The sequence below is a fragment of the Danio rerio genome, chromosome 8, assembly GCF_049306965.1.
Source record: "Danio rerio strain Tuebingen ecotype United States chromosome 8, GRCz12tu, whole genome shotgun sequence".
Classification (NCBI taxonomy): domain Eukaryota; kingdom Metazoa; phylum Chordata; class Actinopteri; order Cypriniformes; family Danionidae; genus Danio; species Danio rerio.
This window is the reverse complement of record NC_133183.1, coordinates 39,749,563-39,767,120: the sequence shown is the minus strand read 5'-3', so window position 1 is coordinate 39,767,120 and position 17,558 is coordinate 39,749,563. Positions and strand designations below refer to the sequence as shown.

The window sequence follows — 17,558 nt, the reverse complement described above, 5'->3', positions numbered from 1 at the left end:
TTTAAAATTTACAGTAATTGTATTTGTTTAGGTATGATTGCAAATACTTATTGTTTATTTGATACACAGTAGGTAGTGCTGTCACCTCACAGCAAGAAGGTCGCTGGTTCGAGCCCTGGCTGGGTCAGTTGGCATTTCTGTGTAAAGTTTGCATGTTCTCCCTGTGTTGGTGTGGGTTTCCTCCAGGTGCTCCTACATGCGGTACAGGTGAATTGGGTAGCCTAAAATGGTCCGTAGTAAATGAGTGTGTATGTGTATGGATGTGTCCCAGGGATGGGTTGCAGCTGGAAGGGCATCCGCTGCATAAAAACGTGCTGGATAAGTTGGTGGTTCAATCCGCTGTTGCGACACCGAATTAATAAAGAGAGAAAACCAAAATGAAAATAAATGAATAAATGAATGATTCTGAGCCTTTAATTGTCATTTATAAGGGATTTATAAAGCATCAATATTCCTCACTTTAGATTAGATCTCAAAACTACATGAAGTTGAGTTAATAAAGCATTATTTAACATGCAGAAAAACGTATTATATACAGGGCTCCAAACCGGTTCAAGGAACGGAAACGAAAAACAGAATCAAATGACATTTTTCAGGAACAGAAACGAAAACCGAAAAAAAAAGATCAACTTTAATCGTTCTGAACAGAAATGTTTACAGTTAAACGGTTAATAATGTTATTTTATCGTTCTCTTTATTATATTATTTTTGGGAGACAAAAAGCATTAATTTAAAGCATGTGAACAAATGCGACGGTGACGCTCGTTTTTATATAAACTATAAATGTCTGGCCGTGATGCGTATTTAGGCCTATGCCAGTCTATAAAAGATAATGTAGCTTAAAACACTTTAAAATTTTAGAGAACGTAATACAGTTTGCACAACCAATGTTTGGTCTTAATAACCTGCCCATAATTAAACGTCATGTAGCCTACTTTTTGATTACTTGACCAGCGGATTAATGGCAGCACCAGCGGATAAACGAGATCTGAGCATAATAGGTATGACCAATATGTGCATAACCAATATGCAAAGTCAAGAGAGTGCACGACTCCATAGGGTAACGTAGCCTAAACTGCGCACACTTGATTATGTAATGTGTGAAATCGTGGACGCATCTCAAAGAGCAAAGCATAACTTATTAAATGCCCATGCTTAATCGGTCATCGATAAGGTCTATCGGTTTTAAAGGGTTACCGACAATAAATCAATCGAGTAATCGTTAGCATCCCTAGTTTAATCAATGAATGTGTTAAATTTTATATTTATATTAAAGATGAATAAGGCAAGAATATGATAATGATACTTTTTAGATTTTTACACCTACAAAAATATCTTGTGGTGGTGCACTTGTTTAATAAAAATCTTTGTAAATAGGTTATCTGTAAAAAACGCAATCAGAGCCAATGACATGTAGAAGTAGTGTTGCCTAAACGGCTATTAAATTTCTAATAAAATTAAAACCAAAGTATAAATCATTGCATTTTTCGTTTGATAAAAATATACAGAAACGAAATAAAATCATAAGGATGCTAGTTTGTAATTTATGTTAATAATAAATAAATGACATGCTTAGACTATAAGCTTAACGGCTATACGCTGCCAATAGGCCACTAATAAATATTATTTTACTTTGTACTGGATTATAATGTATATTTTACTATAAAAACTAAATATAGCATGTCTTACTGTCATTTAAAACAAGTAATTCAAAATACACATCAGAACTGTAGACCTGCAGTGTGTAAACTGTATACAGGGGGTGTTGGTCAATCAATAGCCTACAGCACATAATTGAACTAATTATGATGCTAACTGTAATTTAGCTCTTAATATAGGCCTACGATATATTTTCTGGTGTTTAATTTTGCATGAGCAAATAGCAGTATAGCCTAAAGTAAATTTTTTAAAAAGATTTTACTAATATTAATAATAATGGATATAATAAATTTAAATAATAATTGCACTGTGCAGTGTTACTAAATATTTGTATTAGGCTACATGACTGAAAAACTATTTCATAACAATTTTCATAATTTTTACTGCTATTTCATATTATACAACATCTAAATGTAGGGCCGGGCCTGCGCTCGATACCAAGGAGTGGGGCTGTGTGTAGAGTGAACCGATTGGATTTTCTTTTTTTTTTTCTTTTTTTTTTAGCCCTGATTATATGCCTGAATAGTAAATGTATAAATGTTCATTTATATAGTTTTTTAATCATTTATTTACTCATTCTTAATGATCTTAAAAAACACCAATTATTCTTAGACAGTTTGTAAATAATGCAATACTTCATTTAGTTATGAAAAATGAATTATAAACAAAGTATGAAAACACAAAAATTGAGCACATTACACATGCTTATAAGTCAACAATAGAGCATCTAGCTGTGTTTATAAACTGCTTACTATTAATGTAGAGTTAATGCTTAACAAATGATGTCTATTTGGAGTTTTGGTGGCTTGGTTATATGATGAAGGTCTCTTTGCATTTGTGGGGTTCAGTTCTTTATTAATATATTTTAAAATATTTTTAATGTTTTTTTTTTCAAATAGTTAAAATACGACAGAAACAGAAATAGAACATACTGGTGGGTTTTAAGAGTTTACCCAAAAATGTACATTATATTATTAATTACTTGCCCTCATCTCACTCTAATCCCCTGAGACCTTCATTCTTCTTCAGACTCAAAGGAAGATAACTTAGATGAAGTGCAAGAACTCCTCATCCTCCATAGACAGCAAGGGATTGAAACAATTTGAAGGAGAGGAATTAATAAAAGAATCTTCATTTTGAGGTGAACTAACCGTTTAATATTATTTGCTATTGCACTTAACTAAATGTGCACGCAGACATGGAAGAGTTATGTGGAAGCTTGTTATACCCAATGAGAACTGCTTTTAGACAAGCAAGAGAGTTTCATGGATTTTGTGTTTACTGCTTTTTTTTGTGTTTAAAGGTTTTGTGGAAATTATTTATAATAAATATAACATTTATTAAATCTATTCTGGACCATTTCCTGTTTGGATCTTGAGGTTCCTTCTGTATTCAAATTACATTTTTTATAAACTGACCTGCTCTTCAAATGAAAATTCTAAAGCAGTTTACTGTCAAATTACTTGATTGAGGTTTAAAATTTAATATTAGTAAGGGTGCTGATCTGATCCCCACGTTGCCTAAAAACCGGTAATGTGTGTGTAGAACTGGTCCTTACTTTGACTAAAAAACGGTAATGTGTTTGTAGATCTGGGGCCTCATGTATCAACGCTGCGTACGCACAAAAACTTTGCGTACGCCAGGTTTCACGCTCAGAATCGCTCACGTTTGGATTTACTAACGATGAACTGAACGTGGGAATGTGCGCAGCTTCACGGCAGCTTTCTGGCAGGCGTACGCACATTTTTTGTGCGTGTCTGTTTTATTTCCATTGGCGACTCCTAGAGGCAGTTGTGTTAAATTCCTCTCTACAAAGTGTCTGAGCCTTGCAATGGCAGCTGTATGAGACGGGTTCATATAGTAGGTATGTAACATTTCCATACCATACAGTTGACCAGCTAAACATTAAAGCGCAAATTGCAGCAGTCGCAATGTAATCTATTTACTAATCTAATCTATCAATTATTTATTATTATATGTACTGTATTATTCCACTTGTTATTCAAAATAGCAAGTTTATTTATATATTTATATCCGGCGCGTACTGTTTTAGACAATAATAATTAGTGACTGGGAACAGAAGATGAGAACAAATAAACGTTAGAAATAGGTGTTTGTAATGGCAGCATCAGAAGTAGTTCTTCAAAATGTGTATTTGCTAATAATAGCACGCGCTAGGCCTGTATCTGGCTCGGAAGCGCCGGTGTCGATTTAACCCAGAACCGGGTAGAGCTCACTCCTCCGCGGTAAACAATTCGCCGTCTGATTCCATGAGATGTAACGTTATGATAGATGCACTATGTAACTGTGATTTTTTTTCTACACATACTTTTATGTGAGAAGCAATGACCATTCGAATATGGTATAAATAACATGGTAACAAGGTATATTAAACATAAATATGACGTAGAAACAATTTACTAAACTTGAATTATTAAGCATGATTGAACAAAATGTTTGAATTTAGTAATGTAAATGTGTGGTTTTATTTTTTCTAATGTTTTTTTGTGATAAACTTGTGTTCAGTTAAACTGTACATTTGAATAAATGAAATTTTATTATGAAAAGAGGTTAACTTACCCAAGTTAAATAACTTTATTTGATCAAATTGTCAAAATAGTGCACTACTAACTTATATTTTGTTAAATGGTTTGAAATGTGATAACTGTATTATGAAATTTGATAACTATATTACTATTTTCTGTTTTGGTCTTCTTTAGAGAATTTTACACTACGTCACATATATTAATACTGCTTTGCATATGTGGTATTGTATTGATATTATAAACTGTGAAGTTTAACCTTATATAATATTTTAACAGTGAATGAATGGTGGTAAGAGTCAAAGCAGAGGATTAAATCCTTTGAAAGATGCTGCTCATCATGTGAGGTTGGGGAAGGATAAAGACATGCTTACGTGGAGGTACATCAGTGACATCAAAGGTACCAAAGTTTTGTACATGTTTTTTCTTACTGCAGGTAGTCCCCAGTTATTGTTTCATTATAAGCATAGTGTATAAAATGTTAAGATGCAAAAAGGAGTTTAATTTAACACAAAAAAATTAAGTCATGAATGATGATTTGATGACAAGACATTATAAATGTCAACAAATAACATTTAAATAATAATAATAATAAAAAGAAATGTCCTAATTGAAAACCACACTTTAAAATGTTAATGTTTAATTTAAGAGTCTAAAAAATGCTAATATTAATGATTTCCATATTAGTGAAAAGTTAAAACTATTAAAGATTGTACACTATCCAGGGCCTGATTAACCAATGGTTAATAACACACATTGATGGAATAAGCCATTTACACAAATTTTGTCAGACAAGTGATGTCTGACCGACAGAGACAACATAACTAAATAGCGCCAGTGGTGTAGCTTGTAATGCACAGCAACATGTTTTGACGCGATTGATCATCAACTCGAGTTCTAATATACCGTCTGCTGAACTTATTCTTATTTTTTTTCTCCCCATTGGATATCAGATGGGAAATACATTTATTTTTAGGAAACATTTAAAAAAAAAAATTAAAATAATGCAAATGTTAAATAAAGTCACAAGTGCCTCGTGTGTTTTGATGATGTTTATCTTATTTCTCTAAATAGTTATTTTAAATATATAATAAAGTTATTTTCAAATGTTAGCAACATCTTAATAGAATTCATTTGTATTTATTTATTTGTGACGTTAGTCACTAGGGGTGTAACGGATCACTGTTGATCCGTGATCGATACGGATCACAACCCACGGTTCGGAATGCGCGTGACCCGTAGATTAATAACTTTTTTTGAACTTGTAGGTTAATCCAACATTTATAACAATCGCAGAGAGATCGCCTCCCGTGTCATTCAAATTGCATGAATGAAAGCATTTTGGCTTCCCTGTAAAATATAATGATGACGTTGTGGGACCTACATAAATGCTTTTGGCTATTAAGGTGTTTTTTTGTCACTGTTTGTTTAGCCTGCATTAATGCATTCATTATGGTAAGAATAAAATCACTGTTTAATGAAACAAGATGCTGGTGAAAGCAACTACATTGTGTAACCAACAGATGGCGACAAACAAACATCAAAACTATGTAATTGAATAGGTTTTCAAATATAATACACCTACAGTATAATGAAACATGAAGTTTTATGTGTGAATTGTTGAATCATTAATTGAAGATAAATATATGTTGTACAAGATTTCTATATATTTTGCATTATCAGCAACAGTAGCAAAGATCATATTTCATATTGAATACTTTTTTTTAGCTGGTTATTTCCTGATTTTTATTTTTTATTAAAATTACAGGTTCTATTTTCTGTTTGTTAAAAGCAATGTATTATGCAGTAACATTTTTGTATAAATGGAAAGCAAATTGTCTCCTCCCTTTTTTGCTGATCCAAAAAATGGTCCGATCCATAACTCAAAAAACGTAGAGTGATCCGAACTGCAGATTTTGGATCCGTTACACCACTATTAGTCGCCCTTTCCCAAACCCTGGTTAGCCTGTCGATTATCATTTGCCACAACTAGCGCTACTTCACCCATATTCTCCTACCTCATGGCTCTGTTGAAGAGCATTTAATAGGTTGCACATGTCTTAATAAAGGTTGCCTCCCTCTCTTTAAAAACATTTTTTTTAGAAACTAGGCATTTCCTCTTAGCAAATAGTCAATATCATATATTAGGGGTGTAACGATACACTCAGCTCACGATACGATGTGTATCACGATATGGTGTTCACGATTCGATATGTATCACGATATTTGGAATAAAAATTGAAAATTTAACTGAAATGCAAATTTTACCAAGTAAACTATTTTTTATGTATTTCTTTTGTTTCAACTTGTTAAACTGAACCTTCTTTTAGAAAATATATTAAACAGGCCTGTCTCTGGAAAATAAAACAATTTAAAAACTTCTTTAAAAATATTATTGAAATGACAGAGACAAAATTAAGGAACAATTTAAGTAAAGGTGCAAAAAAATAAGCTTTCTATTCAATTGAATTTAACAGTGAGAGCTTAAGGCTTTGCTTGGTCACTTGCGTTTTTTGTGTGTGCAAAAAAAAATCTACATTTCCAGGTAATCAGCAGTTCTATAAGATAATCCTGAACTTATGTGTATCTGTCTGAGAGGTTTTTATGGATGGCTGTCTTCATGTTGGGCATGAGTGACAGGGTGGCCGTCTTATCATTACACAGGACAGTCGTGACTCTTTTTAGCAGTTTAGGCAGGTTTACTATTTCTTCGGCGTCGCTGATGTCGGCGCTATCAAGTGTATCATGTTGACGTGCATTTTTGTGTACCTCTGTACTCAAATTTAGCTTTAAAGGGTTAGCTCATCGTAATCATAACTCTAAAATCGATATGATTGTTTAAATAATGTGTACGTTTTCGGTTTCATTTACACTGCTAAGTGCTGTTCAAACTTCCCACGCTGCTCCTGAAAGATCACTCTGTTCCACAAACTGAATGTTGTTTACTACTTTATTAGTCACAACCTGCAGGTTCTGTTCACTGAAGCAGACGCGCGCGTATGGCAAGCCGTTTTAGCATTTAAACCTTTGTTCTGACTATCCATAAATATATGTAATTCATATTTAATTAAATTCATTTAGAGATATCTCTAATTATATTTTGACTAGTCGAATTATAATTATGACTAGTCAAAATATAATTAGAGATATCTCTAAATATATTTATGGATAGTCAGATCAAAGGTTTAAATGTTAAAACGGCTTGCCATACGCACGCGTCTATCATAGTCCGCCCTTTGTAGTAACAGCTCACGGTCAGCTCATGTCATGTGTGATTTTGCGGCCGCCAATACATCATATGAAGACAGAATGATATTTTAAGGTGAATTGTACCTTATAAATACAGTATGTGACTCTTTCAACACCATTAGGAGGTATCCCTGTCGCTGTGCAAAGTATGTAAATCACTGTGAAGACTTTAAAACTTAGTATGTGTGACCCAGTATGCGTGTCAAAAAGCGGACGAGTCTAAAGCAATTACTGTACAACCGAAATGTTGCCAGACGTCTGATTTTGAGAGGATGGGCCATCCTCTATTTCAACTCCACTCATCTTGGTTTGCTAACATTACTGCTGCTGCAATCTGAACTCACGTGCGACAGCAGGTGGAACGTAGCTCACGTGCAAACAGCTCAACTAATAAGAGAAAACGGACGTCATATCGTAATCATATCGTCATAACGCCACGATGCATATCGAGACATTTTTGCATCGCAATAAATCGTACAACGATAAATCGTTACACCCCTATCATATATTATTATTATCATTGTATTTAAATTGTCAGAAAATGTCACCATGTATAAAAAGCATGCAGATTTTTTCCTTTCCTTCTTTACTTTTTTTAACTAAACAGCATGCTTTAATTGGTGAAGTGCTTGTAAGTTTTGAAATAACCTGCACTGAATTGAGCGGACTGTAGTGTAGTATTTGCCGTAGATCAAAATGAGTGAACAAGTGGATTTGGCAATCACAAGAGAAAAAGAGGAGAGGGTGCATCTTTATTGAGGCATGTTTCATGTATTCACTCCTTCAAACAGACCCATGATGAGGAGAATGAGAGTATAGAAGACGTTATGGTAATGTTATGTGCAAGCTAGCATTAACCAGGTGGAGGATGCTAATGGCAGTGCAGACTGGATTCATTGTGTGTCTGAGGGCATACTCGCACTGTACAGTTGCCATGAACCAGGCTGAAGCATGCTTTTCCCCCCTTCCGTCTCCCCCTACGGCCTGCACTCACATTGCATTCGTGCCTGGGCAGTCTTATGTCAACGAACGTGCTGTTCAGTAAGCGCTCTCGCAAAGCACAGTGGAGAATAGTAATAAATACCTTTTAAAATATATATTTTAGTACTGCTTCAGTTAACTTGAACAAGTGTACTTATACCATCAATTTTCATTTTCATAAGAAAATTTTCATTTTCTTAAAAAATAAGTTAAATCTTTGTAGACTATATATATATATATATATATATATATATATATATATATATATATATATATATATATATATATATAATTTATTTAAAAAATGTGGGCAATATATTATAGATTTGTTTTGAAAAAAATGTATTCTATTCTTATTTTTTTTAATACAGACCTCTTGAGTTCTTAATCCGGGCCTGACACTATCAAATAGTAAAGTATTAGATAATTGTTTTGGGCCAGTTTCCTGTACAGTGTACTTTTTGTGCACTATTAAACCAACATAATGAATTTTTTCAATGATTTAGTTTCTTCTGTATCAGTTTTCACTGTCCAGAAAAGTTTGTGATGCATACTCTGTGGAGTCAGTGTTCATGTGTTGACAGAACTGTTTTTATTTGGCAGAGTTACAATTTTAATCTTGTATAAAAAAAAGTACCTTGTGTTTAATTTTAAAACATTGTTCTGCACGATATCACAACATACAATTGTAATTTTAGAGTGTGTCATGTGGAGGAGTTGACCTTCTCTCCTGTAACAAACATGAAAAAGCAAAGGTAGGGTATATTGGATTTTATTTTAAAAATTGGCATATTTTGAACCGTATGTAGTATTAAATATAATGTTTAATAATGTCTGTTTAGCACACACTTGAGTTGTTTTAGCTTTATTTTCTGTGTTTTGATTATGTTTTTCAGTCTCCTCATGAGCCATTATCTTTGAATTCTGAACAGAGTGAGCTTCAAAGAGGTTTGTCTATATAATTGTCTTTTAAATGTTGATCTGAAGAGATATTTTCTTATTGTTCCTGTATCTGTGCAGTTATTTTTATATAATAATACATTTAATATGGGTGTAGCGATACATTATTATATTGAGAATCGCAATATAACAATTCAAAGTTTTTTCTTTAGATTAGCCTCTATTCACACGGTGAGTATTATGTGTAACAGGGCTCGAAATTGCGACCATTTTGGTCGCATATGCGCCCGAAAATTAATCGATGCGACCTCATAATATATTTGGGCGCATTAGTGCGACCTGTTTTGATTTTTTTTTTAAAACGTGCTGAATCGCTCTTCCCTGCCGCTATATTGGTTCATATTAGCTGTCAATCACTCAAGGCTATCCACTGTTAGATGACAGGGAGGGAGCTTTTATGTCCACGGGAAATGCAAACGGCTAAAGTGTGAAAACGTAAAGCACACAGGTTTGCAAAGTGCAAACCCCACCTAAAGTTGAGGCGCAGATGAGAGCGATCATGACACGTGGTGAATATTGATCCGCCAGCTGAGATCAATCGAGTACGTGCTTTTCGGAGAAGGTGGTCGAATCTCCATGCGTTGCATTCACTACGTGTTCAGCGCAAATGTCCGCTAAAAGTCAAATCTAATACTGTATCATCGCCAAAGAAGCTCGCCTTTACTAAGTTTACACTGAAACTGCGTCTCATAACAAACAGCGGTATTGCGCCGGTGCTCAACCTGCTCATAAATTGGGTCGGCTGACTCGCCTGCTTTTCCACAAACACAGAAAAATGAAGATCAGCTCAGACTGAACATTTAAATTGACACAAACTGAAACCAAAACTTTTAAATAGTGATAGAAGTGAGACTTTATTTACTTTCTTTTGCCTATTCTTTCATGAGATGTATATATTTTTTTTATTTAGTTACTGATGACTGTTTTGCAGCTTTCAGCCTTGAATTTAATATTTTATTATAATCTTTTGTTTGTTTTGCAGCTGAAATATTATTTATTAAACTGACATGCATATATATGCTGTTTAGCAGTACAAAAAAAATATTTCTTACTGCAATGCTTCATTTTTGTTTGATGCAAACTATACATTTATTTTTCAGAAAGTAACAGACTTTTTATAGCAGATAACTTGCATTCAAGCACATTCAAGGCAGCATGATAATGACAAATGTAATTCATTGTTACTATTATTGTCATTTTCATCATCATTAATATTCTAGAATTTTAATACATACACATTTTGGAATTATTGCACACAAATATCAATGTCATCTCTAAATTTTTTGTGGTGCTCCTAAATTTTTTCTGGTGCTCCTAAATTTTTGAAGTTGGGAGCACCGGTGCTACCAAGTAAAAAAGTTAATTTCGAGCCCTGTGTAAGATTAAACGTTTACACCGTTGCAGTATAAACTACTGTTGTTAAATGATGAAAATAATGCAAGTTGAAATCTGATGATGACAAATGCCTGGTTATACCAGTGAAAATGATCTATTTGCATGTGGACCATAAGAGAGTGCAAGCATACATCTAACACTCATCTTCAGAATTTTGAATTTGTATTCTGATGTCATCTCTGTCCTGTGCATTAAAGACCAATTTAAAGTTTAACATGCCAGATCTATGCAAAATTGAGCATTTTAACCATTACTAGGCCTACATATTATAATAATATTGTTTTTTACCACATTTGAGAAATAACAAATATTACTAATATTTAAAGCTTTTTTTTTATAGCTTACAATATTGAGATATCAAGAGAAACAATGTCAAGTTTGCTGACCTATCAATAGGCTATTGTTTTAATATCTGTGTGTTTGCTCATGGTTTATGAGGACCAAGTATGTCTACTGAATGTGACTTAGCAGTAGGCTATTGTTTTGTTAAATCTGTTTATTCATGGTTTATGAGGACATGGTTTGTTATGCGAGACTTAAAGCTTTTAATGTTTTCTTAATCTTTCTTTGCTTCTCTCTTTCAGCGCCTCCATGAGCCTGTGGCTTTAACCAACACAAACAGAGCTGTCTTCTACAGAGGTTTGTTAATTATTTTGTCATGCTAATTTGACACTCCTTAAAGGGATAGTTCATCCAAAAAGTGCAATTGTCTCATTATTTGATCCCCCTTTACTTGTCTCAAACCATTATTGGGATATTTCTTCTGTTAAAGACAAAAGAAGATACTTAGAAAAAATATGGAAACCTGTAACCATAGACTTCCATATTATTTGTGTTTTCTGTTGTGGAAGTCAATGATTGCAGGTTTTCTTCTTCCATCAAAATATCTTGTTTTTGTTGTTTAACAGAAGTAATAAACCCTTAAAGGTTTGGAACACTTGAGGGTAAATTAATAGTGAGTAAATATAAATTTTTGTGTGAATCATCCCTTTAAGTGCTAAAATGACAGTTTCATATTTCTACTACATTCAACGTAGCAGTCCTGTGTGTTTAGTCATGGTTTATGAGGACCAAGTATGTCTATTTTATGTGAGTTAGCAGCAAGCTATTGTTATATCAAATATGTGTGTTTACTCATAGTTTATGAGGACATGATTGGTTATGGAAGACTTGAAGCTTTCAGTAAGTGAATGTCATGTTTTCTTCATCTTTCTTTGCTTCTCTCTTTCGGTACCTCCATGAGCCCGTCGCTTGGACAAACACAAACAGAGTTGTTTTCTACAGAGGTTTGTTAATTCTTTTGTCAAGCTATTTTGACACTCCTTAAAGGCATAGTTCACCCAAAAATGAACATTTACTCACTATTAATTTACCCTCAAGTGTTTCAAACCTTTATGGGTTTCTTTTTTTCTGTTTAATAAAACAAATGAGATACTTTGAAAAAAGATGGAAACATGTATCCATTGACTTACATAATAGAAAACACAAATAATATGAAAGTCAATGGTTACAGGTTTCCATCGTTTTTCAAAGTATCTTCTTTTGTGTTTAACAGAAAAAAGAAACCCTTAAAGGTTTGGAACACTTGAGGGTAAATTAATAGTGAGTAAATGTTAATTTTTGTGTGAATCATCCCTTTAAGTGCTAAAATGACAGTTACATATTTCTGCTAAATGCAGTGTAGCAGTCCTGTGTGATTAGTCATGGTTTATGAGGACCAAGTATGTCTATTAGATGTGACTTAGCAGTAGGATATTGTTTTAATAAATCTGTGTGTTTACTCATGGTTTATGAGGACACAGTATGTGTAGGTTTACATGGTGCTAGCAGTAGACTATTATAACATGTGTTTCTTCATGGTTTATGAGGGCATTTTTTGTTATGCGAGACTTCAAACAGTTAGTAAACAAATGTTACATTTTCTTTATCTTTGTTTCTCTCTTTCAGTACCTCTATGAGCTCGTCACTTTGAGAGGTTTGTTAATTATTTTGTCAAACTATTTTGACACTTTTTAAAAGGATAGTTCTCCCAAAAAGTACAATTGTGTCATCATTTGCTCACCCTTTAATTGTCTCAAACCTTTTTGGGGTTATTTATTCTGTTAAAGACAAAAGAAAATACTTACAAATAATATGGGAGTGAATGATTACAGGTTTCCATCTTTTCTTGTTTTCTACCATGAAAGTCAATGATTGCAGATTTTCTTCCACCAAATGTCTTGTTTTTGTTTTTTATCAGAAGAAATAAACACGTAAAGGTTTGGAACCCTTGAGGGTAAATTGTTAGTGAGTAAATGTTCGTTTTTGGGTGAATCATCCCTTTAAGTGCTAAAATAACAGTTTCATATTTCTGCTAAATGCAGTGTAGCAGTCCTGTGTGTTTTGTCATGGTTTATGAGGACCAAGTATGTCTATTGGATGTGACTTAGCAGTAGGATATTGTTTTAATAAATCTGTGTGTTTACTCATGGTTTATGAGGACACTGTATGTAGAATGCAATGTTAGCAGTAGACTATTGTTTTATAACGTGTGTGTTTCTTCATGGTTTATGAGGACATGATTGGTTAAACAAGACTTAAAGCTTTCAGTAAGCGAATCTCATGTTTTCTTCATCTTTCTTTACTTTTCTTTTTCAGCACCTCCATAAGCCAGTCGCTTTGACAAACACAGAGTTGTCTTCTACAGAGGTTTGTTAATTCTTTTGTCAAGCTATTTTGATACTTCTTGAAAGGATAGTTTTACCCAAAAATGAACATTTACTCACTATTAGTTTACCCTCAAGTGTTCCAAACCTTTATGGTTTTCTTTTTTCTGTTTAACAAAACAAATAAGATACTTTGAAATAAGATAGAAACCTCTAACCATTGACTTCCATAGTAGTAAAAAACAAGTAATATAAAAGTCAATGGTTACAGGTTTCCATCGTTTTTCAAAGTATGTTTTGTTTTTAACAAAAGAAATAAACCCTTAAAGGTTTGGAACACTCGAGGGTAAATTAATAGTGAGTAAATGTTAATTTTTAGGTGAACCATCCCTTTAAGTGCTAAAATGACAGTTTCCTATTTCTGCTAAATGCAGGTTAGCAGTCCTGTGTGTTTAGTCATGGTTTATGAGGACCAAGTATGTCTATTAGATGTGACTTAGCAGTAGACTATTGTTTTATTAAATCTGTGTGTTTCTTCATGGTTCATAAGGACACAGTATGTGTAGGTTGACATAGTGCTAGCAGTAGACAATCATAACGTGTGTTTCTTCGTAATTTGTAAGGGCATGATTTGTTATGCGTGACTTAAAGTAATTTAACAATGTTAAAAAAATCTCATCTTTGCTTCTCTTTTTCAGTACCTCCCTAAGCCCGTCACTTTGACCAACACAGAGTTGTTTTCTACAGAGGTTTGTTTATTCTTTTGTCATGTTATTTTGACACTCCTTAAAGGGATAGTTCACCCAACAGTACAATTGTGTCCTCATTTGCCTACCCTTTACTTGTTTCTTTATTTGTTCTGTTAAAGACAAAACAAAATACTTTTAAAAAGATGTAAACCTGTAATTCATAGTAAGTAAATGTTCATTTTTGGGTGAACCATCCCTTTAAGTGCTAAAATGACAGTTTCTTAATTAGACTAAATGCAGTGTAGCAATCCTGTGTGTTTAGTCATGGTTTATGAGGACATGATTGGTTTTGTGAGACTTAAAGCTTTCAGTAAGCGAATGTCATGTTTCCTTCATCTTTCTTTGCTTCTCTCTTTCAGTACCTCCATGACCCAGTCACTTTGTCAAACACAAACAAAGCTGTCTTCTACAGAGGTTAGTTAATTCTTTTGTAATGCTATTTTGACACTCCTTAAAGGGATAGTTCACCCAAACAGTACAATTGTGTCATCATTTGCTCACCCTTTACTTGTTTTAAATCTTTATGGGTTTATTTTTTCTGTTGAACACAAAAGAAGATACTTTGAAAAAAGATGGAAACTTGTAACCATTGACTTCCATATTATTTGTGTTTTCTATTATGGAAGTCATTAGCCCCTTTCACACAGTGATACCGGTAAATATCTGGAAAATTTCCGGAAAGACTTTACCGGTATATTCAAAAAAGCGCTGTTCACACAGGCGAGGACGTTACGGAAATTTTCCGGAAAAGAGCATTCACACATCCATTCCAAAATACCGGTAAATTCTGACAACATTCACCACAAATGAGCTTTAAACGGCTGCGCTTGTATTTGTAAACATTTGACTAAATTACAAACTCTGTGGATGATCAATATTGTGAACAACTTTCGCAGGATCACTTTCGCATGTCGAGATGTTCATAATATGTGCATGTGCAAAGCTTGAAGGTAAACAAACAACGGCTTATCATAAGCATCTCATCGATGATTATTTACACAGTTATCATTAAGAAGAACATATAAACGTGATCTGACTAACTTCTAGCAGCTAAATGTGTCTGGAAAAATATTCAAAGGCTTTTATCCTCACAAACCGCGCGGACGTAAATGCGTCTGACTGTTGTGATTGGCTAAAGCAGACGTCTCACGTCAGCACGTTCTAGACGTGCACGCGCTTATTACGGGAATCTTCCTTTTGCATTCACACAGCGCAGCATTCCGGCACATTGCCGGTAATGTTACAACTTCTCTTTCCGGAAAATAGCCAGAACGAATTTACCGGTATTTTCAAAAAGGACCTGTTCACACATACAACCTTTCCGGAAAATTGCCGGCAATTTTCCGGAAAGGTCTGTATGTGTGAAAGGGGCTATTGATTGCAGGTTTTCTTCTTCCATCATAATATCTTGTTTTTGTTGTTTATCAGAAGAAATAAGCACATAAAAGTTTGGAACACTTGAGGGTAAATTCATAGTGAGTAAATGTTCATTTTTGAGTGAACCATCCCTTTAAATGCTAAAATTACAGTTTCCTTTTTCAGCTAAATGCAATGTAGCGGTCCTGTGTGTTTAGTCATGGTTTATGAAGACACAGTATGTCTATTTAATGTGACTTAGCAGTAGGATGTTGTTTTATGGAAACTGCGTGTTTCTTCATGGTTTATGAGGACACAGTATGTGTAGTTTTACATGGTGCTAGCAGTAGACTATTATAACGTGTGTTTCTTCATGGTTTATGAGGGCATGGTTTGTTGTGCAAAACTTAAAACAGTAAGTAAACGAATGGTAAATTTTCTTTATCTTTGCTTCTCTCTTTCAGTACCTTCATGAGTCCGTCACTTTGACAAACACAAACAGAGTTGTCTTCTACAGAGGTTTGTTAATTCTTTTGTAATGCTATTTTGACACTCCCTAAATGGATAGTTCACCCAAACGGTACAAATGTGTCATTATTTGCTTACATTTTACTTGTTTCAAACCATTTTGGGTTATTTCTTCTGTTAAAGACAAAAGAAAGTACTTTAAAAAAAGATGTAAACCTGTAACCATAGACTTCCATAGTAGAAAACACAAATAATATGAAAGTCAATATTCATTGGTTTTCAAAGTATCTTTTGTGTTTAATAGAAGAAATAAACCCATAAAGGTTTGGAACACGTGAGGGTAAATTAATAGAGTAAATGTTAATTTTTGGATGAACTACCCCTTTAAGTGCTAAAATAACAGTTTCCTATCACTGCTAAATGCAGTGTAGCAGTCCTGCGTGTTTAGTCATGGTTTATAAGGACCAAGTATGTCTATTAGATGTGACTTAGCAGTAGACTATTGTTTTATTAAATCTGTGTATTTCTTCAGGGTTCATGAGGACATGATTGGTTATGCGAGCCTTAAAGCTTTCAGTAGTTTTCTTCATCTTTCTTTGCTTCTCGCTTTTAGTACCTATATGAGCCTGTCACTTTGACAAACACAAAGACTTGTCTTCTACAGAGGTTTTTGTAATTGTTTTGTCAAGCTATTTTGGTACTTTAAACCAATCATGTCCTCATAAACCATGAAGAAGCACACATTATAAAACAACAGTCTTCTGTTAACATTGTAAAACTACACATACTGTGTCCTCATAAACCATGAAGAAACACAGATTTAATAAAAAAAACATTGTACTGCTAAGTCACATCCAATAGTCATACTTGGTCCTCATAAACCATGACTAAACACACAGGACTGCTACACTGCATTTAGCAGAAATAGGAAACTGTAATTTTAGCACTTAAAGGGATGATTCACCCAAAAATTAACATTTACTCACCATTAATTTACCCTCAAGTGTTCCAAACCTTTATGGGTTTCTTTTTTTCTGTTTGACAAAACAAATAAGATACTTTGAAAAAAGATGGATACCTCTAACCATTGACTTTCATATTATTTTTGATTTCTATTATGGAAGTCATTGATTGCAGGTTTTCTTCTTCTGTCAAAATATCTAGTTTGTTTGTAGGTTTGGAACACTTGAGGGTAAATTAATAGTGAGTAAATGTTCATTTTTGGGTGATCAATCTCTCTGAGTGTTAAAATGACAGTTTCCTATTTTTACTAAATGCAATTTAGCAGTCCTGTGTGTTTAGTCAGGGTTTATGAGGACCAAGTATGTCTATTGGATGTGAGTTAGCAACAGGCTATTGTTTTATTAAATCTGTGTGTTTACTCATGGTTTATGAGGACACAGTATGTGTAAGTTTACATAGTGCTAGCAGTTGACTTATAACTTGTTTCTTCATGGTTTATAAGGGCATGGTTTGTTATGCGTGACTTAAAAAGTCCCTTCAAGTGCTAAAATTACAGTTTCCTATTTCTGCTAAATGCAGTGTAGCAGTCC

General features: G+C 33.7%; 1 long non-coding RNA gene across 1 annotated transcript in view; it reads left to right on the top strand.

Moving 5' to 3' along the window:
- Positions 1-17,558, top strand: part of LOC110438822 (uncharacterized) — a 54,609-nt gene that overhangs the window by 16,612 nt on the left and 20,439 nt on the right. The window contains exons 13-23 of the long non-coding RNA XR_012384653.1: positions 2,559-2,593; positions 2,689-2,800; positions 4,482-4,602; positions 9,131-9,187; positions 9,329-9,380; positions 11,372-12,073; positions 12,735-12,762; positions 13,425-13,475; positions 14,131-14,181; positions 14,541-14,595; positions 16,002-16,056. This is a non-coding gene — a long non-coding RNA (uncharacterized lncRNA). The remainder of the gene's footprint in view (positions 1-2,558; positions 2,594-2,688; positions 2,801-4,481; positions 4,603-9,130; positions 9,188-9,328; positions 9,381-11,371; positions 12,074-12,734; positions 12,763-13,424; positions 13,476-14,130; positions 14,182-14,540; positions 14,596-16,001; positions 16,057-17,558) is intronic.